The following is a 26,369-nucleotide window of genomic DNA, read 5'->3' as shown; positions in this document are numbered from 1 at the left end:
GGAGATTTGCCCCCTAAGTCTTGCTCTGAGAAGGGCTGCCTGTGATGTCCCATCTGAGACATCATCATACTGGAGACCTAGCCCATCATCCCACGGAACGCTCTCTCACGAGCGTGGCAGACTAAGGGGAGCGAGGGAGGATGCTCTATGCAGGAAAGCTGTGGAGACGGGCACTTGGGCAAGTGCTAGCCCAGTCGCAGCGACTGCTGCCAAGCCACTGTCGAACCCTGTGCCCTGACAGCCCACATGCCCATGTGGGGATGTGCACCACTGTCCACAACTTTAAAGGACAAGCCCACTGGCCCCGGTCAGCTGGAACCTGAGGCTCTCTGTTATTAGGAATGCATAAGTTATGGATCCCTGTTATTAGGAATAATCTGCATACCGGTGCCATGTCGGACCCAGCCCAGGAGCTTTGAATGGGTTTAAAAGTCTGCACGTGAGCCCTGTGCCCCAACCACCCATGCAAGAGGGTATGCCCTAGAAAATGGCCCCCTCATGGCAGAGATAGCCAACATGCGCAGGGTATCCCCAATCTGGCTGGGGAGCAAATATTTCAGGGTGGTGCTCCTTTCTGCCTTTGAGGGGTTGCATCAAGAAGCGACACAGGAGCAGCAAAGTTCCTCCCTTCCTCCCACGGACAGCCCTCTCATGAGAGTGTCAGGCCATTTGAGCTCTACATAGAGCAAGCTTGCTTTTGGGGTGGTGGCCATCAGGAGTGGTCCCCTGGAGACAGCTTAGGTATTGCGGCCAAACTGCTGTAAAAATGTGCTCCCTTCCAGTCCACCTGCCCATGTGGAGATGTGCAGCCTGCCCTCGCACCCCCCGCCCATAGGTGATGCAGACATCCTGGGAAAGCTGGAAATGGAGGCTCCCTACTCCTGGGAATCCCTGTGCCTGGTCATCTGCATAAGGCACTGCGCCGGGCCAGACCAGGGAATTTTGAATGGTTTTAAGGGTCCTTGCAGCAGCCCCATCCATGCAAATGCTTTGGGTGGGTGCTATTGAAAGGCTTTGAGAGGCAGCCCCCTTGCAGGGATTCCCTAGCAGCCAAGGTCTGTCTTCTTCACAGAGAGGTTGGGGAAGGGGCGGCTAGTGTCAGTTGGGGTTTGTGCCCCCCAGGCTTTCTCATGTTCAAGGCCAGTCACCAGGGTCAGTCTTTGGTAATCTGAGATCCTTCTTCAAGGATCCAGCCAGCGGACCCAGGGCTCACTGGCCAGGCATGAGCAAGTAAGACCATGGGGACAACCCCAGACAATTAATGAGAGCAACCATTGCGGGGTGGGGGAAAGAAATATCTGGATAAAGCATAACTGTCTGACTCAAGAGGGCAATAGATCCCCTTTCCCCAACAACATCTCCTCACAAAAAGTGTCAGGCCATGGGGGCTATGAATTGAGCCAGGTTGCTGTGTGCAGGTGAGCCGCAGGGAGAGCTACCCCAGATACCGCTTTCCTTGCCTTGGGCACTGTGGGCAAGCTGCTGCGAAGCTGCACCCCCTGACAGTTAACCTGTGCATGTGTACATGTCCATCTGTGCCAGCACCCCGGAATGGCCACCACACTGTCCTGTGATGACCGGGGAATTGAAGCTCTCCTTTCCCGGGAATCCCCACAGTGGGATATTTGCATAGGGCATGAGGATGGACCAGGTCCCATGAATTTTGAATGGGTTTAAAGGTCCATCCTGGTGTCAACCCCACCCTCGCCTCCACACATGTGCACTGGCAAGGACAAAGGGAACGTCTAGATGGCCTTTGGGTACACAAAGATCTGCACAGGGAAGAGGGTGGGGAGGTTTAAGGTTTAAAATAGGTTTACAAAGAAAGGGTGGGGAAATGTCTATCTGTGTCTATCTTATTGTTGTAAGCTGCTCCGAGTCGTATTGCTCTGGAGGGGTGGGGTATAAATATTTTAAATAAATACATAAATAAAATAAGTGGGGCCCAGCCACTTCCACTGGTTTTTTGTTTGTTTGTTTTACAACCCTGGCTTACGCATGAGCAGGGACAGCAGAATAAGAATCTTTCCAGGTTTTGGAGCAATTTTTCCTCTGAGACAATGATGGTTACCAAAGCCCATGCTGACTATGCCTGCTCATGAGAATGTCAGGCCATGTACTGTGCTGCTGTGCATTGGAAAGCAGTGGGCAGGGGTTCCCAGAGATTACTTTCCTAGTCCTGGGGAGAGTGGCCAAAGTGCCATGGAAATAAGCCCTCTGACCGGCCATCCCCACCTGTGTACAGGTGCCCCTTTGCATGTGGCCCCTGCAGTTGAGCCCCCTGCCCTGTGGCTGGGGGAGAAGATAAAAGTGACTTCTCCCACGATTCCCTGTGTCCGCTTTTCTGCATATAGTACACAGATTGAGTAGACCTGGGATTTTTAGCCTACTTTCCAGTAGGCTTATGAGATCAACTGGCGTTCTGTGTGTGTGTCTGTGTGTCAGTCAGTGTGTCCCCCCACTATTAACTTCACAACTCCTGGACCAATATGAACCAAATCAGGTACAGTTGTAGGGACACATAGGGACAGTTGTAGGGACACTATGCCTCAATGGCATAGTTTGTGATGATGTCATCCACCCCAATCCAAGATGGTGGACACAAACTTTTGAGGCACAAGTGGGCTAACTTGTGAACCGCCTAACTGATTTGAACCAAATTTGCTAAAGCTGTAAGGACACATAGGGATGCTCAAATGGCATGGTGTGTGATGATGTCATCCACCCCAATTCAAGATGGCGGCCACATGAACATCTGAGCCGCAAACAGTCTAATTCGTGGACTATCTAACTTATTTAAACCAAATTAGATACATTTACAATGAATGACACACAGGGAGACCTCAATGGCATAGTTTGTGATGATGTCATCCACATCAATTCAAGATGGCGGATGTGTAAACGTTTGAGGCTGATGGGCTAACTTGTGGACTGTCTAACCCATTTGAACCAAATTTGCTACAGCTATAGAGACACATAGGGATGCCCTAATGGCATAGTTTGTGATGATGTCATCCACCCCAATTCAAGATGGCGGACACATAAACTTTGGAGGCACAAGTGGACTAATCTGTAAATCACTTAGCTGATTTGAACCAAATTTGGTACAGCTGTAGGGACACACAGGGACAGCTCAATGACATAGTTTGTGATGATGTCATCTACCCCAATCCAAGATGGTGGTCACGTGAACGTCTGAGGTGCAAACTGGCTAATTTGTGGACTCTCTAACCCATTTGAACCAAATTGGGTACAGTTGCAGTGAGTGACACATGGGGACACCTCAATGGCATAGTTTGTGATTATGTCATCAATTCAAGATGGCAGATGCAAAAACTTTGGATGCCCAAGTGGAATAACTTATGAACTGCATAACCGATTTGAACCAAATTTGCTACAGCTGTATGGACACATAGGGATGCCCCAATGGTGTAGTTTGTGATGATATCATCCACCCCAATCCAAGATGGTGGACATGTGAACTTTTGAGGTACAAGTGCACTAACTTGAGGACTATCTAACTGATTTTAACCAAATTTGGTACAGTTGTAGTGATTGACACACAGGGACACCTCAATGGTGTAGTTTGTAATGATATCATCCACCCCAATCCAAGATGGCAGATGCATGAAAATTGAGGTGCAAGAGATCTAACTTGTGGACCTCGATTTGAACCAAATTTAGTCCACTTGTAGAAAAGGAAAGTAGGCTGATTAGTTCTTACTAGAACAACTTGTTAAATATGTGCAAATGCACGGTCCTGTTGATATACTTCACAGTTGCGCAAGCAGCCGGTGTCAGGATCTCCTCTGGGACACATGCAAGGCTTCAATGGGGTTTGGGGAGAGCAGGGTAGTGGAGAATTATTTCTATTTTTTGACAAAGAGAATTGTTAATTCCCTGGTGGATTCCCTAGTGGTTAGGTGGGCTGGCTATACTCGTCAGCTTGCAGTCCATGGATGGGAATTTGCCCTTTTATGGGCAAGACCAGTATACATTCCCAGTAGACTGGCCCTCTAATGAGACTGCCAGGCCACCTGGCAGGAAGCTACTGGATAGAGGGAACTCACTTGGTTCTGGATGGTCTGCTTTGCTGGGGTCACCCCGCAGTTCCTAGGTTATGGTGGTTCAGACACCCCAGAATCCTTTCCCTCCCCCATCTGCATATCTCATTCTAACAAATGTGGATTTCTCCCTCCCCTCCTGCAATGAAAATGGAATTCCACTCTCGGCCCCAAAACCACTGGAGAATTCATGCTGGTGTGATGCTTTGGGGGTGTAGGACTACTTGGGATGGTGGCGGTGCCATGGCTGGCGGAAGAAGCGCTAGCATTGCAGGGCATTTAAAGGCTCTTTCAATGCCCTTTCCCTGCCAAGGGTGGGTGGAGCGTTCTGAAAATGCATGATCGTGCTTGGCACACCCCTTCTAGATAATGGTAAATCACGGCCAAGCCACTGACGTGGTGACGCTTTGCCCACAATCGGGCTATGGAGCTGGTTGAGATCAGCTTCGGAGGCCAATCAGCAGGGAGGGGATACCCTCTACTGCTACTGGAGTTTGGCTGGCAGTGGTTTGGTTAACATCTGCGGCGTGAATTGGAGTTAAGAATTGGAACCGTGACCATTAACTGCTGTTAGCTGTCATGTCTGAATGAAGCCTTTATATAGTGCATTACATTATGGTGTACATATAGAAGAAATAGAAATTTCTGTGGCATTTTCTTTCTTAAGAGCTTACTTCCCTGTAAGTTGGTAGGTAAAAATGAGTGATAAGTTTCAGATAATTGTGCTGAACTTGAGAATGTTTTTTGTTTTGCATGCATAACTCTCACTCTAATTAGAACTTCCCATTTATATTAAAAAGGGTATAAGATGTTTGGATTGCAACCCTTATAGGTGCTTTATTTATTTATGTATTTATTTGACCTTAAATATGATGAAATTAGAAATATATTTGCATAGTCTAGCTCAAAGAGGGAAATCCATATATGTATATTGTACAACTATGTAAAAAGAATTTGACGGCCAGTTTATAAAGCAGCATTTGTCACACTCAAAAACAATTTTAAAAGATTTTAGTTTTGTCTGTATAATTCCACTTGATTCTTATCCTGCTGACTCTTCATTCATGTAAATGCTTTCATAAAGGATTTTCAAGATAAAAAAGGGATTTACAGCCATTTGGCTTTCTTGCCAGCCTATTCATTTGGCAGAAAGTACATTATTTAGTCTAAAAATCAAAGAAACATTTCTGCATGACTCTCTAAGAGAGTCAACTCTACCACCCTGAAGCAGAATTGCTTGAAATTATTACTGATTTATTTATAAAACTGTTCAAATGTGTCTTTTCTTAGCATTGATACATGAATTAAGACATGGGCCCAATTAGCCAGCTAAAGTTGGTTCTGAAAAGGTCTCATTGAAATCAGTGGGACTATTCGTCCTAACAAGCCCTTTTGATTTCAGTGGAACGTAGCCTTGCCCGACCTTAAAATGGATTTCTGCATTTCATGACCATCCGTGAGTGTGTGTGTGTGTGTGTGTGTGGTGGTGGGGAATTATTTCTCTGGAAGCATCTAATTCTTGAGCAGTGGTCAATTAAGGAAACAGGTACCTGAATAGCTGGGTGACCTCTGGACTCCATGTAAGTTTTGATGAATTTTCTTAACAGAAGAGTGGGGGATATAAGGACAATAAAACCAATAAATAATATCACACTAATCAGTAAGTCAGTCACTGTCCTGACTGCTGACTTTTTCTCCAGCAGCCAACATGTTATGATCCGTTTCACAACTAATAGTGATTAAGTGTGGAAGGTTCACATTATCATTGAGTCTCTGCTAGCTTGGGCTAGACGGCTTGTGTGGAGCTTCATGATCTACATGGATCCTGTCTCTCCCACCCAGCCTAACCCCACTGCTAAGCCCAGCTCTTAGCCAGTGCTCCCTTAACCCAGCTGCCGGGCTCATGTGTCTCTTCAGGCTCCACAGAGGTTAAGGAGAGACAAGAGATGGGCTTCTAGAACTTGAATTTGGGGTTTTTCATCCCAATATGCATCACCGTACACTTGCTAACATTGAACCGCATTTGCCATTTTGTCGCCCACTCCCCCAGTTTGGAGAAATCCTTTTGGAGCTCCTCACAATCAGTTTTGGATTTCACTACTCGGAAGAGTTTGGTATCATCTGCAAATTTGGCCACCTCGCTGCTTACCCCTACTTCTAGATCATTTGTGAATAAGTTAAAAAGCACCGGTCCCAGTACAGATCCCTGGGGGACCCCACTTCTTACTTCCCTCCGTTGTGAAAACTCTCCATTTATACCTACCCTCTGTTTCCTCTCTTTCAACCAGTTAGCAATCCACACATGTACTTGTCTCCTTATCCCATGACTGCTAAGTTTCCTCAGGAGTCTTTGATGAGGAACTTTGTCGAAAGCTTTTTGGAAGTCCAGATATACTATGTCAACTGGATCATCTTGATCCACACACTTGTTGACACTCTCAAAGAACTCCAAAAGGTTGGTGAGGCAAGATTTAGCTTTGCGGAAACTATGCTGGCTCACTCACAGCAGGGCCTGTTCTTCTAAGTGCTTTACAATTTTATCCTTGAGGATGCTTTCCATCAATTTGCCTGGAACGGACGTTAGGCTAACCGGGCTAACCGGGCTGTAATTTCCTGGATCCCTTTTTGAAAATCAGTGTTACATTTGCAACTCTCCAGTCTTCTGGTACAGAGCCCGATTTCAGGGATAAGTTATATATTTTAGCAAGGAGGTCGGCAATTTCACATCTATTCTTTGAGGACTCTTGGATGGATGCCATCCGGTCCTGGTGATTTGTTAGTTTTCCATTTTTCCAGACAGTTTAGAACATCATCTCTTGTCACTTCTATCTGACTCAGCTCTCTAGCCTCCATCCCTAAAAAGCCTGGTTCAGGAACAGGTATATGCTCAGTATCCTCTGCCGTGAAGACAGACGCAATGAACGCATTCAGTTTCTCTGCAACCTCCATATCCTCCTTAATAATCCCTTTCACTCCCTCATTGTCTAATGGTCCAACTGCCTCCCTGGCAGGTTTCCTGCTTCTGATGTATTTAAAGAAGTTTTTGTTATTCCTCTTGATATTTTTGGCTAAATGTTCCTCAAACTCTCTTTTTGTCTCCCTTATTGTCACCTTGCATTTCTTTTGCCAGAGTTTGTGTTCCTTTCTGTTCTCTTCATTTGGACAGGCCTTCCAATTTCAGAAGGAAGTCTTCTTCCCTTTTATGGCTTCTTTGACGGTACTCGTTAGCCATGCTGGCATCCTCCTGGACTTAGTGGTACCTTTCCTCCTTTTGGGTATACAATCTAACTAGGCTTATAGTATTGTGGTTTTGAGTAAACTCCATGCACTCTGGAGCGAAGTGACTCTCCTGATTTCCCCCCTCAGCTTTCTTTTCACCATACTCCTCATTTTGGAGAAGTTTCCTCTTTTGAAATTTAAAATGTCTGTGTATGACATCCTTGGTGATTCTCTCCCCGCATGTATGCTGAATTTGATGGCACTGTGGTCACTGTTCCCTAAAGGGTCGATGACACTGACATCACGCACCAGGTCCTGGGTGCCACTCAGAATTAGGTCCAAGGTCGCCTTCTCTCTGGTTGGTTCCAAGACCAACTGTTCTAGGGCACGGTCATTTAGCGTATCTTGAAATTTGACCTCTTTGTCCTGACCAGACTGTGAATTTATGTGTGGGTAATTGAAGTCACCCATAATTACAGCCCTGCCTCTCCTTGAAGCCTCCCTGATTTCCTCCTGCAACTCCCAGTCACTGTTGGTGTTTTGATCCGGAGGGCGATAGCACATCCCCAGTAGCACATTCCCTTTCAGGCCTTGTATTGTCACCCACAGGGTTTTTGTGGAGGACTCCAGTCCACTTAGGTTTTCTAGCTTGTTAGATTATATCCCTTCTTTAACATACAGTGTTACTTCACCTCCAAGGTGCGTCTCCTGTTCTTTCTATAGAGTTTATATCCAGGGATAACAGTGTCCCACTGGTTCTCACTGTTCCACCATGTTTCTGTTATGCCCACTATATCTATTTCTGCGTTAGCAACCAAGCACTCCAGCTCACCCATCTTGGCTTGGAGGCTTCTGGCATTGGCATATAAGCACCTATACGCTGAATCTCTCCCCTGAGGCATGCTATTCTTTTGACTCTTTGACCTGCTGGCACAGGCTCCTGTCTGCTCTTTATGTGGTTCTGCTCTGTCTCCTTCTGTTTTATCTGAATTATTTGCACCCTCACACTTTAAAGGATGGGTTTTGCCAAATGGGATACTGCCCAGCTCCCATCGGCTGTTCCCCAGGCATCATTTTAAAAGCTGCTCTGCAACCTTTTTGATTTAATTGCCAGCAGTCTGGTTCCATCTTGGTTCAAGTGCAGCCCATCCCTTTTGTACAGGCCTTGCTTCCCCCAAAATGTATCCCAGTGCCTAACAAATCTAAACCCCTCCTCCAGGCACCAAAGTCTGATCCACGCATTGAAACCCCTCAGCTCTGCCTGTCTCACTGTACCTGCTCATGGAACAGGTAGCATTTCTGAGAATGCCACCTTGGGGGTCCTGGACTTCAATATGCTACCTATCAGCCTAAATTTGCCTTCCAGGACCTCCCAACTGCATTTCCCCACATCATTGGTGCCAACGTGCACCACGACAGCTGTCTCCTCCCCAGCACTGCCTAAGAGCCTGTCCAGACACTGCGTGATGTCTGCAAACATTGTACCAGGCAGGCAAGTCACTATGCGGTCAACACATGGGTCACAAACCCATCTCTCTATACCTCTAATGATCAAATCACCCACTACAAGGAGGCCCCAACCCCCCAGAGGAGTATCCCCTGTGCGAGAGGATATGGGCTCATCATCCATGGAAGGGGTCCCTTCTAAAGGAACATTTCCCTCTTCCTCAGACCGATGTCCTTCTTGCCCAAGACCACAGAGCCCTGTGGTTTTCTTTGGTAGAATATAGGAGGGGTTTACCATCGCCTCCTCCCACACAATCTGAGATGATGCCTTTCAACATCTTCTGATATCACTGCTGCCCGATATAGTAGCGGCATGGATTTGGATGGGTAGTATTACTGAGATTAATTTTAAGGATATGTGAGCTACAGCAGTTATAGCATGCTACAGTTTCTTGATGTCAGGTCATATCATGTAAAAACTGGGCATGATCACACTTGGAGATGCCATTCTGTAATTTTCCATTAAGCAAGGGCTTAGCCATGTAGAGGAGTTGAAATGGTTGTAATTAAGCACCAATTCATATGCTATTAGGAAAACCTGGAAATGATTCTCTGTGGACAGATTGCACAGCGCTCCACTCTGTCACAAAAATGACATAGGATGGCAAATGGGGTGGTTGCTTCTTGTCACTCCAGGTCTACACTTACCTGGGAGGGCCATGTTGGTGGCTGGGATAGAACTAATTAGGTCCCGTTTGCAAATGTTATTACAATAGTGTTAATTAAACAATTAAACAATTGCAAACAATTGCATTTGGTAGGTATCTTAGATTAACATCTGTTTTCATAAAACCCTGCTGACTTTCATGCAATTGTGTATTTTTCTTACAAATTGTATTAATTGAGTCCCACCTCATCTTTCCGTTATTATACCTGAAATCAATTTTGAGCAACTGGCTAGTAATTAGCAAGGTCACTTTTGAAGCAAGGGCTATTGATACTATGATGATATTTTATTGTAATGATGTTGTTATTATTTTTATTATGTCAGAGGTTTAATGTACTGGGAATTCAATTATGAACATTGATATTTATTGACTGAGGTTAAGAGAAACCACCTTTTAGTCACAAGCCAGCAGGTCACTTATGCATGTTCATGATTTCATTGTGTATATGCTAAATCTGCCCTTCAGGGGGGACTGATTATATGTTTAAATCAGGATGCTTGCTTAAGTGCTTTGTTGAACTGGGGCCTGGATTATCCAACTTTCTCAAAAACTGTGTTTCTGTCAGCTAGTTTGGGTTAGTATCCTTATCTTACATACTTTTGCTACTTCCAGCTCATTATTCTTACCTTCATCATATAGTCCTCCAGCAAGCGAGATTCTCCTAATTGGCAAGAATACCAATATGCTATTCTTGCCAAGTCCCTTCATCTTATATTTAATGCTTTTCTCAAAATGTGTAGGCCTGGAGCTTTGCCTGAATGTAAGTTCTTGTCTTCTACGTGTCCTAGTATGTATAGGTCTGCATTAAAAAAAATTTTTATAGGGTTTTTGCACATATTGTATTTGTTGGGACATTATAATAAAGTTATTTTTCTAAGTTTTTTCACTTACTTTTATCAAATTGTCTCTGGTTACCCTAGTAATTGGCTTGCAAAATACCAAAACATAGTAGCTCTCTTTTGGCAGAGGGTAAAAGCTGTGGCAAACTGCATATTAAAATTCTGGAATGAATTTTAGAAATTTTCCTAGATAGATTGGAATTCAGGAACACAGCAAAAAGACATCAGAGAACAATGATGGGCTGGGCTAAAAATTTAATTTAATTTAATTTAATTATTTTATTGCTAAATTTATATACCGCCTTTCATTAAAACAATCCCAAGGCGGTTTACAGCAAAATTTAAAAACAAGATTGTAAAAAAAACACAATTAAAATATTAAGCTAAAAATATAGGGGAAAAATCTGATTAAAAATTTAAAACACAGCATATAAACAGTACAAAATACAAAGAGCAGCAGCAGAGACAATCATATAAAAGCCTGGGTAAAAAGCCAGGATTTCACATGCTTTCTAAATTTCCCTTCATTACCTTAATTAATCTAATTAATTTCCTTTAATTTCCCCTTAATGCACCTTAATTTTGTATATTTATACAATCATTCCTCACCAACCACTAGGGTTCTGTTATGGTAAAACCTCGCCATTGGCAAATTCATGGCTGGTGAGGCATTAAAGTCTATGGAAAACGGGTTTAGAGTCTGTTTTGACTCCTGGTGACCACAGAGCCTTGTTGTTTTCTTTGGTAGAATACAGGAGAGGTTTACCATTTCCTCCTCCCGTGCAGTATGAGCTGATGCCTTTCAGCATCTTCCTATATTGCTGCTGCCAGGTGTTTCCCATAGTCTGGGAAACTTACAAGCAGGGATTCGAACTGGCAACCTTCTGCTTGTTAGTCAAGCATTTCCCTGCTGTGCCACTTAAGTTGGCTTAGGGGAACTATGACTGCAAAAATACCTAAAAATAAAGGGGGGGAAACCAAATACATGGCTAAAAATCACAAAAAGTCCTGTAATATCACCAAGAGTCATCAAGAAAAACGAGCAGATCGAACCTCTGGACATTTTTGAATCCCCCAAAAGTAATCAGTTCGCGGTTGGCAAGACCTGTCTCAATTTCCCATTCACATATACTTAGAACTGTGGTTGGTAAAACCGTGGTTGGCAAGGGATGACTGTATACATTTGGATTCCAGGGGTATTACTGATAACTTGGCTTTAGGCTGACAAACATTTCCATGGGCAGTGTAGCATGTATCTGCTCATTTCAAAGGCCCCAGGAAATGATGGAAAACTGCTATATTTTCCACACCAGACTTGCTTTGAGGAGAATCCTAGGGGTTCATCTTGATCCTCCTCTTTTGCAATGTGTTAAATTGCGATGCTGGGTCTGATTGTTTGGTGTTTTGTTTTCAACAGTATGTTGAGGGTATCAGGCTATGTGTGTATCATCAAATCCTATCTACCTATCTATCTATCTATCCTGACCATAACCTGCTTTGTTTCTGCTTATCAGTGTCCAGGGCCATAGCAGGGAACTGGAAATAGGTGAGCTATCTGAAGTCAAATCCAAAAAGAACTAAGGTTCAGATCACAGTCAAGTATTTTCACTTAGAGAGGTCAGAAATATCTATAAAAGCACCCAATAAACTGCCATCTTGAAAGATTGGGAAAGAGGACTGAATAGAACATGGAAATTAACTAAATGTTATATTTCTTTGTTCTAATTTTTATTTCTAATATATCCTTCTAATATACATTCTTGACATCAGCTCTTTTGGGTCCTTTTCCTGAAAACTTAACCTATTGACCTTTGCTGGGCTGCTTCAATATTATGAAAACCTAGTTTCCTGGGTTTCTGGGTCCTTATATATTGGGCAGCAGCAATATGGGAAGATACTGAAAGGCATCGTCTCATACTGCATGAGAGGAGGCAATGGTAAACCCCTCCTGTATTCTACCAAAGACAACCATAGGGCTCTGTGGTCATCAGGAGTCGACACTGACTTGACGGTACAATTTACCTTTAGTAAGGTCCCAGGGAAAAACATTCTCTAGGAGTTTTGCTCCTTACTCTATTTGTTGAGCATGCTCTTGGTAGCCAGGCTTCCTGAGTAGTTTTCCAGGGCTCCTCAGACCCAGAAGCCCTGTAAAACCAGATTTGGGGTTGGTACCCTACCCACAATGCTGCTGAATGGGGGAGCCTGGCCTAAGCAACCCTTTTCATCACTGCCATCAGGTAAGCTTCAGCAGGAAGATAATGAGAGAGGGCTGCAATGGTAGACAGGGCTAATACTGAAGCCAGGGCTGAACTCATTACAAGCCAAATCCTAATTCTGGAGAAACTTGTAGTTTGCCCAGAAGTTCAAAGCTGAAGAAATTTGCCCTCTAACCCCCACAATTCCAAACTTCTGCTGCATTGCTGTTAATACAAGTTGCTGTGACTATTTATACCACTGCTCCAGGGACTTAACTTCTTTTTATAGATTTTGAGGCATGAATCAGGATGCTACTCTTAAGGATAAAAGCTGAATTAGCCCTTTAAACAGTGAGACTGTGAGAAGAGGGAATCCTGAGACTGCCCTCCAGTTTTAGAACTCATTTTTCCTGAAGATTTTCCAAAGCCTATGAGAGTGGAAGGGCCAGAGCAGTCAGTGTGGACATGGTAATTTTCAACATTCTACTGAAAAATACTAAAAACAAGGGGCAGGTCCTAAGGTGGCTTAGAGAAGAACTATCCTGCCCACATAGTGCACACAGCCATGCACACAAACTCCTCATTACAAGGAATTATTTAAATTAGCCCCCATGTAACATGTGAACCAGCTCTAAGTTGAGACTGACATCTGTTAGACGGCATTTCCTTAAATTAGGGAATTATTTTAAGTGACAAATTTTTATCAGTATGTTCCATCTGTACATTGTTTCCAAATATGAGGTCATCCCTATGTTTTCTGGGCTCTGTAGGATTTAAAGCAGTGCTTAAATTCTTATGCGTACTTGCTAATCTTCTCATAGTTTTTTTTCTTACAGAATTCCACTGCTGCAAGGAGGCTGTAGCACTGTGATTTTCACTATTTTTTGAAGCAGGGGCCACTCGGACAAAAAAAGCCCTCCAATGTGAGAGCCATTTCCCACTATGTTAACTTCCACACAGTACTGCACTTTTCTCAGTGTTGGGAAGGCCCTTTAAGAGAGATGGAGCCCTCTTTAGAGCTCTCTGGGGGAAACACTGGGAAATGCTACATTTCCAAGTACTCCATGCATGCCTTCCAAAATGTTGCAGGGGTTGAAGAGAACTCAGTTTCCATTAAAGAAGCCCCACTGGCAGTGAAGCACAGCACTGCACCAGTGGGAACAGTCACCTGTGCATGGTCCCAGAGAGACAATGCAGAGCATTCAACTTTGGCCACAGTTTTGCATAGGCCCAATAAAGCATTAGACAGGCAGCCACACTTAGGGTTGATGGAGGCTGCCACTTGCCCGCACAGAGGCAGGAGTGTAACTATAATAGGGCAAGTGGAGACAGTTGTATGGGGGCCCACTGCCTTGGGGGGCCCGCCAGAGGCAAGTCACATGACTGACTCCCCCAGCTGCACACCTGCCCGGGCTTCCTTCAGTTGTATTCATCCTCCAAAACTGATGTGAGTGTTAAGACCTGGAGCTACGAGAATAGCATGTCTTTCTCTAATACCATTAAATGACTTGCATCATCCACAATTTACAAAACCTTTAAAAAAATAATTTAGGATGAAGTTCTATTGTCACACACACACACACACACACACACACACACACACACACACTTTTTGTTACCACTATTCAGCCTCTTTTAAGATTTCTTTACTTCATGAGCTGAGCTTCAGTGAGGGGGTGCATTTTAAAATCTTATCTCTGGGCCCACTCCAACCTTGCTACTCCCCTGCACAGAGGTTAAGTTAGGTAACTTTGGATCCTGGACCTAATGAGCTTACACGCACACTGGCAAAATAAAAATCTTCTCTATATTTCACTACAAACCTAATGAGCTTACAGTCCACCCCCTTCCCCACAAAATAAGCATCTTCTCCACATTTCACCACAAACCCACAGGTCTGGGCTGGAGTGCTTTTTTTGGTTGGGGGCGGGGGAAGACTACACAACCCTCAAAAGATTCATACATCTTCTTGACTATTCACTACAACCACACAGACTTGGGCCAGAGTACCTTAGCCAAAAAGGGGGAGGGGGGAACCATGCAAGCCCCAGTGGATCCACACAGCTTCTTGTCCATACAAAAACTAAATGGGACACAACACGTGTCCCTTGCTCCACAGTTCAAACACAAATCAAGTTGGACATATAATGCATTCATAAGGAAAATAAATTAAAACCACAACACGTGCCCCTTGCTTCACAAGTCTCATGCAGGCCTTTTGGATCACAAACCAACTTGAGCATAGTGCATTTGCAAAGGAAAAAATGTTTATTCAGATGTAACAGTTAAATCCAGTTTCACTAGGTGTGAAGTACTCTATGGATAGAGAGACCTCTTTCTGACAGCTTTTCTGCAGTATGGGAAAAACAATAAAAAACCATAGGAGTGACCAATTTCCTTGAAATAAAAATAGAAAGTCCTGCCACCTTGGGCTACCTGTGTGCCCAATTTCAGAATTCTAAGCTCAGCCATTCTGGAAATGTAGAGGGATGGGGGAAAGTGGGGGGCATGTTCTACTTATGAAGGCAAAGAGAAGAATCTTTTATATGGGGGTGGAATGATGATCCAAAGGGGAGGGGGGCTTCATTTACAGAGGTTTTTGTAATTTTATACCATGAAACAAGCCGCTTATAAGACCTTTTTGGGAAGTTTTTTCTTTAAAAACCAATCATTAAAAACCAACAGATTGACTAATCTACTTCAACATCAACATACAGAATCCTTATAACCTGCCCTAAATCTGTGCCAAATTTGAGAACTCTTAGGCCAAACCATTCCTAAAACATAAAAGGGGAATATCATGGGGTCCTCTAGTAGAGTGGGCACATGGACCTGGGCCCCCAGGTCCATGCCTAATGGTGCCCCTGGGCCAGCTGGCTTTATGATGAAGAACACTGCTGCTTTGAGTGGGGGGGGGGTAGGACATAGGAAGCTGCCTCAGACCATTTGTCCATCTAGCTCAGTGTTGTCTATACAGACTGACAGGAAGCTCTCTCAGCCCAGACTTGGAGATGCTAGGGAGGGAACTGAACCTTCTGCATATAAGCATGCAGGTGCTCTTCCCAGAGTGGCCCCAGCCCCTGATGGGAATATCTTACAGTGCTTATAGATGTAGTCTCCTATTCTCCCTGCTTAGCAAAGGGAACAATTCATGTTTGCTCTCACAAGATCAGCTCCGGACTAATCAATGCTTTCCCCAACTTTAAACTTTTCTGGTTCTTTAAGCGTGTTCCATGTGTAGAAATCAGTTTCCAAACATGCATCATCATCAGCCTTCTAGTTCTCATACCCTTCATGCAGAAGGGATCAGCAGAGCGGACCCATCCTCCCAAGCACTACCTCTGTGTGTGTTCAGATGTAAGGTATTTATGTGCAGCTGATAATATGTTTGGTGGTGGAATATTTGCTTTTATTCTCCATTATATAAAACAGTTAGACATATGGGAACAGAGTGCATACAATACTTCAAATACCATTTTCATCAGCAGCACAAAGCAGCAGCCCCAAATTATACACATTAACTGGATGAAAGTGCTGTTTATTTTCTGTGGCTCTTATTTCAGCATAGCATGTTTAGGGTCAGGGCAAAAAGAATCTTTTCGGCACTCCAGACTTTAGTCAGTTGACAGAAAACACCAGTCAGTTATCACTCTTCCACCTCCTATTCAACAATACTCCTTTCTCCAACCAAAACTTCCTTAACATTGTACACTTGCTACTACTTCTTGCTGGGCTTCTTCTGAGGAAAACTTGTGCTCATTTTTACAATGCTTTCTGGGGCTTTCCACCCCTGTCCTTTGGAGAAACAGAGAAGAGCTGGCATGTTTCACACCAGCTTGTTTGTTCAGGACAAATTGATAATCAGATTAAGGTGCTGTAATTGTTGCTTTAGTTCATTAGCAGGCGGGCGTTTGCCAGTGGGACCCGGGGGCAGAGGGAGGTGTTCGCAGTCTGCGTGGGGTGAGAATTCTGCTTTCCTTCCTCGAGGCTCCTCTGTCCCTGATCCTGCATGTTTCCCAAATCTCTTGCTTTCCAGCACTGACCCCCGTTCCCCGGCACACAATGGCAGTTTCCCCCTGATGGCCGTCTCCCCCCACTCCCGCCCCCGCCTTGCTCACTCCCCGCATCTCCCTCCCTCGCCTCACTCTGGCTTCCCTAACCCCTGCTGCAGGCACAGATTTGTCAGAGCCATTCAGTTGAGACTGATTATGATTGCAGCAGATGGGCTGGATTTGACAGCCCCGATCCTAAGCAGTTTCTTAAGGGCTGGGGGAGTTAATAGGCCCCAGCCGCCGAGCCAGCTTGTGCACAGAGCAGCCGTGGAGGTGGCGGTGGCAGCAGCAGCAGCAGCCGCCACCCCGGCTCCAGTCGCCAGCCACCGCAGCCGTAACCTCGCGGCTCCTCGAGCTGCTGCTGCCGCCGCCGCCGCCGCCTTGCCGAACCTGCCCTGCCCTGCAGCAAGTGCCACCACGTTCGCCGCTTGCCCGGTCGGCCCTCCCCACGCACGTGCGAAGCGGCGGCCCTGCCGCAGCCCGACAGGCAGCGCCAGCCCGGTAGGAGCACAACAAAGCGGAAGGAGCAGCGGAGAGGCGGCCGAGCTACGGCTGGAGCTGCGCCCGCTGATGCCCGGGAGGGGCCCCGCTGAGCACCGGCCATGGGAAGTTTAGGAACTCGGGGGCCGCCACCCCGCTCGCCCACTCCCGCCGCCGGGCCCGGTGGATTATAGAGGCCCCGCCCCTGCTGTCGCCGCCGCCGCCGCTGCTGCAGAATGCCACTCCGCAGACCAGGTAAGGGGCCAACTCTGCCGCCGGGCCCTTCATCCGCCCGTAGGCCGGCGGGCGGGCCGGCCTCTCCCGCCGCGTTCACTTCTCTTATCACCTGCTCGCCGGTCTTCCCCCTTCAGCTCCTGGACCCCGCCCTCTGGCACCCCCTCTCCTATTTACTCTCCTCCCCTTCACTCCTGGTTAAGGGCAAGGTAAGGAAGATGGAGGTGGTGGGTTGTGCATAGCCTCGAGGGCCATGTGTGGGCAGCAAGATGGAGAGTAACCGACACACGGATGCACACCGGCGCACTGACCCCTGCTGCGTGTGCAAGTGATGTAGGCTTGGGGTGCTACTAGCTGTACGCACATGCCAGGTAGTCTCTAGTGCATATCTATCTACTCCTGAATGTGTACATGTTTAGATTCAAAGGAGTTGCCTTTTCAGGTTGCTTTTGGATGGAATGCCCTTTCCGTTTGGAGGTAACTGGAGTGCAAATATGCAAAAGTGGACATGCCCGTGTGCGTACGGTTCTAAACGACCTATACACAGCTATGCGTGGACTTATTTGCTTGCTCATTCCTAGCTATGTAAGCAACTGCAAACATGCCAGTGTACACTTGATCATATAGAGCCATGCTTGCAGCAGTAACCCACACCCAGATACGAGCAGCCCCTGCCAAGTTCTCAACAGCCTGTGCAGGTCCTGCTTGTCACTTAACATTAGTGGGGCTAACATGCAGGGGAGGGGAGGGGAAGGACAATCGGACAGCTGCTACATTTCACTTTGGGGAACCAGGATTAGGCAGAGGAGCTGTGATGATTTCTGCGAATGGATGGGCTGATTAAGTCTACAAATAGGAGACACTTGCTTCTGTTGATCCTGTCACTTGAACTTCCTGCTACTGACTCTCCAGCTTTCTGCAGATGCGTGCTCTCTCTCTCTCTCTCTCTCTCTCTGTGTGTTTCCTGTCATGCCTTTTCCTTTATTTCCCTGGTATAAAATTCCTGCCCTGTCAGACTGTGGGACCCCTGCTCCTTCTGGCCCAGCCTTGCTGTCCCTTCTGCTTCTGTTAATGTTTTCCATATCTTCCTGCTGCTCCCATTGCCCTTTCCCCTGCCTCCTCTCATTTTCCTCTTCCTTCTTCTGTCCCTGTTCTTCTGTCCCATCTGCTGCTGCCCCTCTTTGGTCACTCCTCCTCCTTTTGCTGCTGTTGCTGAGGAGGGAAGCTGCACAATTGTATGCCCTGTTGCTACTGGCAACTGCCTGTACCGAATTGCTACGCATCCATACGCAGCCTAATTCTGATTGATGGCAGAGAAATATGATCTTTTTTTTTAATGCAATGACCAGAGAGAAAGAGAGTGGAACTCGGGCTTTCCTGTGTGTGTGTGTGTGTGTGTGTGTGTGTGTCTGTAATGTATTTGTATTTAGTTTTCAATGATTCAGAGTTTTAATCTTGAGGATTAATCCTAGAGGCTTTTTCCTTGTGATCTGGCTGATTTATCTAAGCGTTTGATGTGGTTGCAACAAACGTTTTATTTCAGCTTTTCATTATATATGCTTCTGCTGGTTCAGATAAATGAACCTTTTCAAGTAAATTTACTTCTGTGTCTGGGCATTGAAACTGACCTATCTTACTGAACCAGAAGGATTCCTGAAAGCTCTCCGGAAGCAATTTGCAAAGAAACCAGTTCACTGCAGATAATAGAAATATTAATTTCCTTTTCTTTTCACTTCTCCTTTGCCTATCCTATTCATCTTCTGTTAAAAACTGGGTACTTTTAACTTGTTCCCAAGCACACACAGCTGTATGGCACGGTACAAACTGAGGGAATAATTAACTAATTTCTCTGTGTGCATAGTTATTGTGGTTATAAATTTCCCTACAATGTCTGTTAGGCATTTGCAGGGGAAAGGGGCTCTTCATTTATTTCTGTTTACATACAAAGATTTTGAGTATTTTGAAATAATTGACAAAGATTACATCATTTGTACTGTTGCACTTGATGTTCAAAACCCAGATTCATAGCAGCTAGAGAGTGCAAGCCAGTGCTGGCCATTTGTATGATGATCATCCTGCATTAAAAACATCACTTGCTGTATGCATGATTCTATTGGTTGGAAGGCTAAAGGCACAACTGTAACTTTACATGATGTTGTGTTGCAAGCCTACAAACTTAAGTTTTCTGACAGGCAGCTTTTGAAAGTGGCACAACTACTTAATATGTCAATGAAACTGCACTACATACATTTGGAGCTACTGTACATTTCAAATGTACGGTGCTGTGCATTTTGCTAACCAAAAATAATCTAAATTTAAAAAGTTGTTTCATAGTAGACAAAACATTTTTCTGAGAGTAAACAGGTTAGTGATGCAAAGTATGAATGGTATGATTAGTATAATTAAGTATGAATAACAGTGTTATCTGGGATGCAGCTATCAGTCAATTAAACAAGCTTCACAAACTTATTTTTTTAGCAATCTAGCCCAGATTTTATGCAAAGTGGCAAGCTATGGTGCTGAAGACACAACGTAAACCATGCATGAAGGAGTGTTTAGGTTACCTTCCTTGAAATAACTTTTTCTTCTTCCACGAGCAGAGGCGTAACTAGGGAAAACGGCGCCCGGGGCAAGCACTGAAAGGGCGGCCCCTGCGCCCCCCCCCACATACTACATTATACTTAGGTTTTTCCTCACAAGCGCCCGCCGCCAAGCCAGGCCACTGACTGGCCGCCAGGCGCCAGCAAAGCAATGTAGGGGGGGCGCGGGCGGCGCGGAAGGGACCGCTCATGGGGGAGGGGGCGCTGACGCGCTCCCTTGACTGCTGCAGCGCTGCTGCACTGAGCAGGAAACATTTGTATTAACAAAATTTTTTAAAAAAAAATCAAAAAAAAATTTTTTTTGTCATGGCGGCGTCCCCCATGTGACCAGAAAAGATGGCGCCCGGGGCACGTGCCCCCCCTGCCCCCCCTATAGTTACGCCTCTGTCCACGAGAGCAGCAAGTATATATCATTCCTGTCATGTCATTGCCAGCCTCTCTAGCCCATGAATTTGCAGTGTTTTTATCCCTGCATTTGTAGCATCAACTATTCACATCGAATTTGGCATCTGCATCCTGTTACTTAGTGTACTGTGACAAGCAACTGATGGGTAGAACTGTGCAAAGGAAATTCGCTTGAACTGTCCTGCTAGAGCAGAGTTGTGCAAACCCTTCCTTATTTGACTGTAGCAGTTACTGGAAAAGCCTTTGTTGTGTGTTTTCTCCAGTAACTGCTTGGTACGTGTTTTGCTTGGTGTATGAAAGTGGAACCATTGTGTTTTGCCTATTTTCCACGGTTGCCCTCCTTCTTCTTGTCCAAAGCCTGCCTTAGGGCCATTTCATGTCTAACATACCATGTTCAAAATTGGTGCTTAGGGTACACTCACAGGAAAACAGCATCAGATTGTGGCTTCCTGACAAATGGATCCACGTGATACATGTGTTGCAGAAACATGTCTTTAATAAATTGCCTTGGTACATCAGTTGATTGATTGATTAAGTGCCGTCAAGTCGATTGCTAACTTGCTAACCCTTGCTAACTTAGCAGAGAGGCAGGCACCTTTTAACGTGGTGATTTTCTTTATTTAGCAGGGGGAGAATAACTGGCCCTATTCACCCCCAGAACAGTACCTCCAGTGACTGTTGTTGCTGTCTATCTTATGTTTATTTTGGATTGTGAGCCCTTTGGGGACAGGGATCCATCTTATTCATTTATTATTTCTCTGTATAAACTGCCCTGAGCCATTTTTGGAAGGGCGGTATAGAAATGGAATAAATAATAATAATTTCGACTCTTTGCTACCACATAGATAGATTCTCTCCAGTACGATCTGTCTTTCAGTGGTACATTCATTGCTGTCATAACTGAGTCCATCCACCTTGCTGCTGGTCGTCCTCTTTCCTTTCCTTCCACTTTCCCCAGCATTATGGATTTCTCAAGGGAGCTGGATCTTCGCATAATGTGTCTGAAGTATGATAGTTGAGCCTGGTCATTTGTGCCTCGAGTGAAAATTCTGATTTGTTGGTTGGTTTAAAAAATCTTGGGTATCCACTTAAAAATGTAATATGCAAAGTAGTATTTATATTCTATCACAGTGTACCCTTTCGTACCACTGAGAGGTGGAGTATTGCTCTTCATCAGGTTCTCACTAAAGATGCATGCACATTTGTGGCAACTTGAACTCTAAAATATGTTTGTTATTTGATTGATCTAATAATGTGGTTTTAATGTTCAAAAAGGTCACCTAATAATGTAGCATTGATCATAGACTTCTTTAGATACTGACTGATACCTAGTAGCTCATGCTGCTTAATCTGCACTGGTCCTGGGAAATGGGAGATTTTTGTTCATATTGTATTTGTTCTGAAGCCCACAGTACGTACTAAAAATATGTCCCTGAGGGTCACCCTTGGACACATTCTCACTGGGCACAGTGAGCTTCAGAGTGCAATGGAGACTGATTTAAAAAATCTCCCTTTCTTTCTAGGACTAGTGCTGCATTAGTCTAGATGTCAACAACTGTTTTATCTAACATTGTTATAATTTTTAGGGCTGCATCTAAATGATGAAGTAGGGCTGGCATCAAGTTATGGTGGGCCCTGGGGCAAAGCTCTACATTGGGCCTGCCGAAGTTGTGTTGGGTTCCCGTTACTTCCCTATAGGGTGCTGGACTTCTGTTCCTTTCCTTCAGTAGAGCCTTGGAAAACTTACTGGACAGCAGATGCTCCTTCATTGCCACCACCTGCAGCTAGATCAGTGGCTATTCTGGATTTCACAGATGTCCCAGCATCCCAATGTATGTAAAGGCGCTTGGCCATCTGAGAAATATAAAGTGATGCTTCTGCTTTCACTACAAGCAATGAGCAACCACTGCTGCCTGGTAAGCTTGCTAGGTCTCAGTGATATTATTAGCAGTGGACTGTGGCACTACCAGTGTTGTGCCAGCAACAAGATGGCAGAACTTGTTCACCTAAGTAAGCCACTCTGTCATCATCTCCCCTATCCTCCTACCTGCTGCATCTGTGAATGGGCTTTTCTCCAGATGCTCCATGTCCTAACAGGAATCTCTGAAAGGTGCAGATGGCAAGAGTGGAAGAAGGGAGTGACAGATGAACTCTTTTGGCAGTTTGGAACTGACTAGGTGGGCCTTCTGATGGACCTTCGGACCAGTAACCAAGTTTGCTGGCCTGTGATGCTAGTCACCCAGTAAGTGGACAATCCACTTCATGTTCACTCGGTGGTAATGTGTGCACAGCCCTTGTACAAGAATAAGCCTATGTTCAGCAGGGAGACAAAGATGTGGCAATCAATGGCAGTGTTCCCTCTAACAGAGATTCCCAGATGTTGTTGACTACAGCTCCCAGAATCCCCAGCTACCATAGCCTTTGCTTGGGGATTCTGGGAGCTGTAGTCAACAACATCTGGGAATCCTTGTTATAGGGAACATATAACATGATGAAGGGGATCATCCACTTAAATCCAGAAATTTAGAAATACAAATTAAATTTTGAACCATCAGTATCTGAATTGAATAAGAGGTTCTACTCATACGGTTCAGTTAAAATTTGCTTGCTTCAGCCGCAAGCCATAACAAGCTTGTACAAGACTCAGGTGGTTGGTGTTTTTTTGGGTTTTTTTAAACATAATGGTTGTTTGGAGGTATGTAATTAAATAAGCTTATGTTCTGAGCAGCATCCTGATATAGCATGTGTTGTTTGTCTCTTCCATTATTGTACAAGATATTTGTTTTATAATTCACTTCTGTGATTTTGGCAAAGCATCACAGCAGTGTTGTTCTACGTGAAGAACAAAGAAACTGGCAAACGTTATCACAAAGACTTACAGCAACTAAATGTTTTAATTGTCCAAGTGCACTTAAACGTTGTCCATCTTAGTCTACCTAGGTACAGTAAATGCTCAGGAAGAGCTAGATGTTCTAGAAGACTTCTAGAGTTGCAGGGCATCTTTGCCCTTTTTCCCCTCGTAAAGTGTACAACATATGATTTGATATCATAGTGCTTTCTACTTCTTGCTCCCACCTTGCACTGTTGGCTGGCAAGGGCTGGGAGATGCAGATGTAATGATGTCACATAACACACATGGTAGTATATTTTATGAACAGGAGATGGTAAAGAGACACAGAGAGGTAGAAGCTCTATGTTCCTTAGAATGGCTGGTTTTATTCTTGATAGGTGGACATATTGTGTGCGTAGTCTTGTATCTGCTTTCTCTGTGAAGCAGCAATCCCATAGAAAAATAATTATTGGATACTAAGCTAATATCTGGATCTTTTTGACACTAATTGCAAGTATTCCAATTGTTAGCTTGTTAATTTTACTGCAGTGCTCTTGGTGTTTTAACATTATCTAAAACATTTCAAGTGTACGGGCTAATTCAGATAATACGACCCCAGCCCACACAATAAGGAAAGGGATACAGGATGCCCTCTTTGGGAGGGTCTCATATAGATATATACACACACACACACACTTGCAGGAGCAGGGGCGGTATCCTACAAATCAGTCCCTTGATTTCTTGGAGCCCAGCAGCATCCAATCAACTTATCTCCTACTGTACATTATTAGAAGAACAGGGAAAACTGTCTGTAGATTATGGGTTGCCTGCTATGACTTATTTGTTTGGAAATTCAGCTAATCAATTTGATTCTAGTATCTATCCTTCTCTATTGATGGCCTAGAGCAGGGATGGGGAACCTTGGCACTCCTGCAGATGTTGGCCTACAATTCCCATAATCCCTAGCTATTGGCCTCTGTGGCTGGGGATTATGGGAGTTGTAGTCCAAAAACAGCTGGAGTGCCAAGGTTCCCCATCCCTGGCCTGGAGTCTTTGGAGGAGGCAGTATATAAGAAAATTTTAATAGATAAATAAATAATGATAGACTGAAACTGATTCAATTAAAATTCTTTCTAGTGCATATTGAACACCCTACAGATTTTTGGCTAAAGTACTTTCTTTGGTTTTTCTGGTGTCAGGAAGCTAACTTAAGTCACATGTGGTATGTGCACAATATTTCTTTTTGATATGAAGTTAAAAAGTATATTTGTGTAATGCTGTCAGTGTTTTATATATTCAGTATTCAAGTGTGAGCTTGTGGAAGTATGTCAACATCAGGTTCTTTTTCAAGCTGTGACTGCTAAAAATGTTGTCTTAACATGTTGGAAATTGTTTCTCTCCAACTGCCTATATGGGGTGTACACAACTATCCACTTTATCTTCAAAGGAAAGAAGAGACATAGAAAGAGCAAAAGTTTTGAAACTGTTTCCAGAGATTTGCAGTGTAATTTTGTGCATATTGGAAGTTCAGTGGCACTTATTCCATATTAAATATAGTTGGGATTGCAGATTATAAGGGTAAAGAGAAATCTCAATTTTTCTGGACTAATTGGGGAGAAGGTCAGTTTGGATTAGACAATTTTCAGGAAAATAGAGGCAAAAAGCATAGATTTTTTCACAGGTTGCTAAAATAAGCTTTCACAGTACAAGATGAGCAGCTTTTGGAAAGGGAAGGGGGTGGTGAGAGACAACAAAACAACGTTTGTTCATGATCACACAAAGCACTTTTTGGGACACGGAAAGTGATTTTTTTCCCAGCATGAGGTCTCATAGCATATGCCCAGAATGGAATGCTGTCTGGAAAATCTGAAAACCTGGAAATAGGGGCCCAGAAAATTGAGGTTTCTACGTATTTCATTTAATGAACTGCTGGGCTTGGTTGATGTGGATACACGTGTGTGTGATTTTATAATAGCTGCACAAGGCTTAACGGTTCCCAGGTGCCAGTTCCCCATAGTGCCTGGAAATATGAGCATGATGCCTCAGCCAGGTATTGTTGCTGATAGGACCGGAAGACATGGGCAAGCAGAACATGGGAAAGTTACTCCTTCTTCCTGTTGGTGGTTTTGATATATTTATTTATTTTATTTTATTTAATACGTTTCTATACCACCCCAAACCAAAGTCTCGGGGCGGTTCATATATTGCCTGCTTGAACCCAGTGGATGTGACCAGGAAGAGGAGGGAACAACCTGCTGCCACCTTGCTTGCTCACTTGTCCTCTGACCAGTGCCTGCATGAATCAGATGAACACAATCTGGAGGAGGAGTGGGCAAGCAAGGCGTAGAGTCTATATATTGATGGAGTGAAGGGCATTGCTGGGAATGGGTTTGCCCACCCCCATTGAGCAGAACACATTGCTGGCAGCAAGTGGTGAGTCTGCCTCTCTCCCGTGGAGCAGAGGGAGGTCTGACTCCTTGAACCAAAGAAAATTTGTCACGGCTTGTAGATACATATGCCAAAATAGGGAAGAACTGATCAGTTAGGTCGGAACTCTGAAGAAAAGTGATCATGTAATGTTGGAATGCTCAGTCATGAAAATTGGAGATGAGCATAGTGAACATGTACTTTGAACTTTAGGAAAGCTGATTTTTAATAAGCTTGGAGGAGTGCTTGATAGGATCCCATAGCTAGATAAACTAATGGGAAAAAGAACACCCAAGATGGATGGGAAAATAGCTCTCCAAGAATGAGTTCAGATAAGTAGACTAGAGTTGAAGGAGCAGTGTCAGAAAAGCTAAAGCTCAGAATGAGCAGAAGCTGGCAAGGCAGGGGTGTAACTACCATTAGGCAAGGGGAGGCGGCTGCCTGGGGGCCCCCAAGCCTCGAGGGGCCCCCCAGAGGCAAGTCACATGTGAAGTGAGTGTGTGTGTGTGTATCAGTGAGGGGCCCATTTTAAAATGTTGTCTCTGGGCCCACTCCAGCCTCGTTACACCCATGTGGCAAGGGATGCTGAGATCAGAGGGCTTTTTGAAGCATGTTTGAAGGAATTGGTTGATCCACTGCTTAGTAATGATTTTGAAGCGTTGCTGGGTTTCTGATTTCTGCTTTCTACCAACAGGAGAACCTGGTGATGCAAAGCATTGTGAATGGTGAGCAATCATCAGGATTGCCCTCTTACCAAGTTCAAAATGGGTGATTCCTGAACAATCCCTTAACAGGGATTTAGTTCAGGCCTTCAGATGAATTCATCTGAAGTTCAGGCCTTCAGATGAAT

The 26,369-nt window shown here is 44.7% G+C and overlaps 1 protein-coding gene across 19 annotated transcripts in view; it reads left to right on the top strand.

Moving 5' to 3' along the window:
* NCKAP5 (NCK associated protein 5) overlaps positions 1-26,369 on the top strand; it is a 930,794-nt gene that overhangs the window by 309,297 nt on the left and 595,128 nt on the right. For 2 of the 19 annotated variants that reach the window (XM_053253269.1, XM_053253236.1), the window contains exon 1: positions 16,713-17,278. The exons of 15 other annotated variants lie outside the window; for them this stretch is intronic. The gene's annotated coding sequence lies outside the window, so the exon portion shown is untranslated. Of the gene's footprint in view, positions 1-16,712; positions 17,279-17,558; positions 17,629-26,369 lie in introns of those variants that run through there. 2 more of the 19 variants (XM_053253278.1, XM_053253261.1) reach the window with 2 other exon arrangements.

This window comes from Hemicordylus capensis, chromosome 1 (genome assembly GCF_027244095.1).
Source record: "Hemicordylus capensis ecotype Gifberg chromosome 1, rHemCap1.1.pri, whole genome shotgun sequence".
Lineage (NCBI taxonomy): Eukaryota > Metazoa > Chordata > Lepidosauria > Squamata > Cordylidae > Hemicordylus > Hemicordylus capensis.
This window is presented reverse-complemented; position numbering and strand designations above follow the sequence as displayed.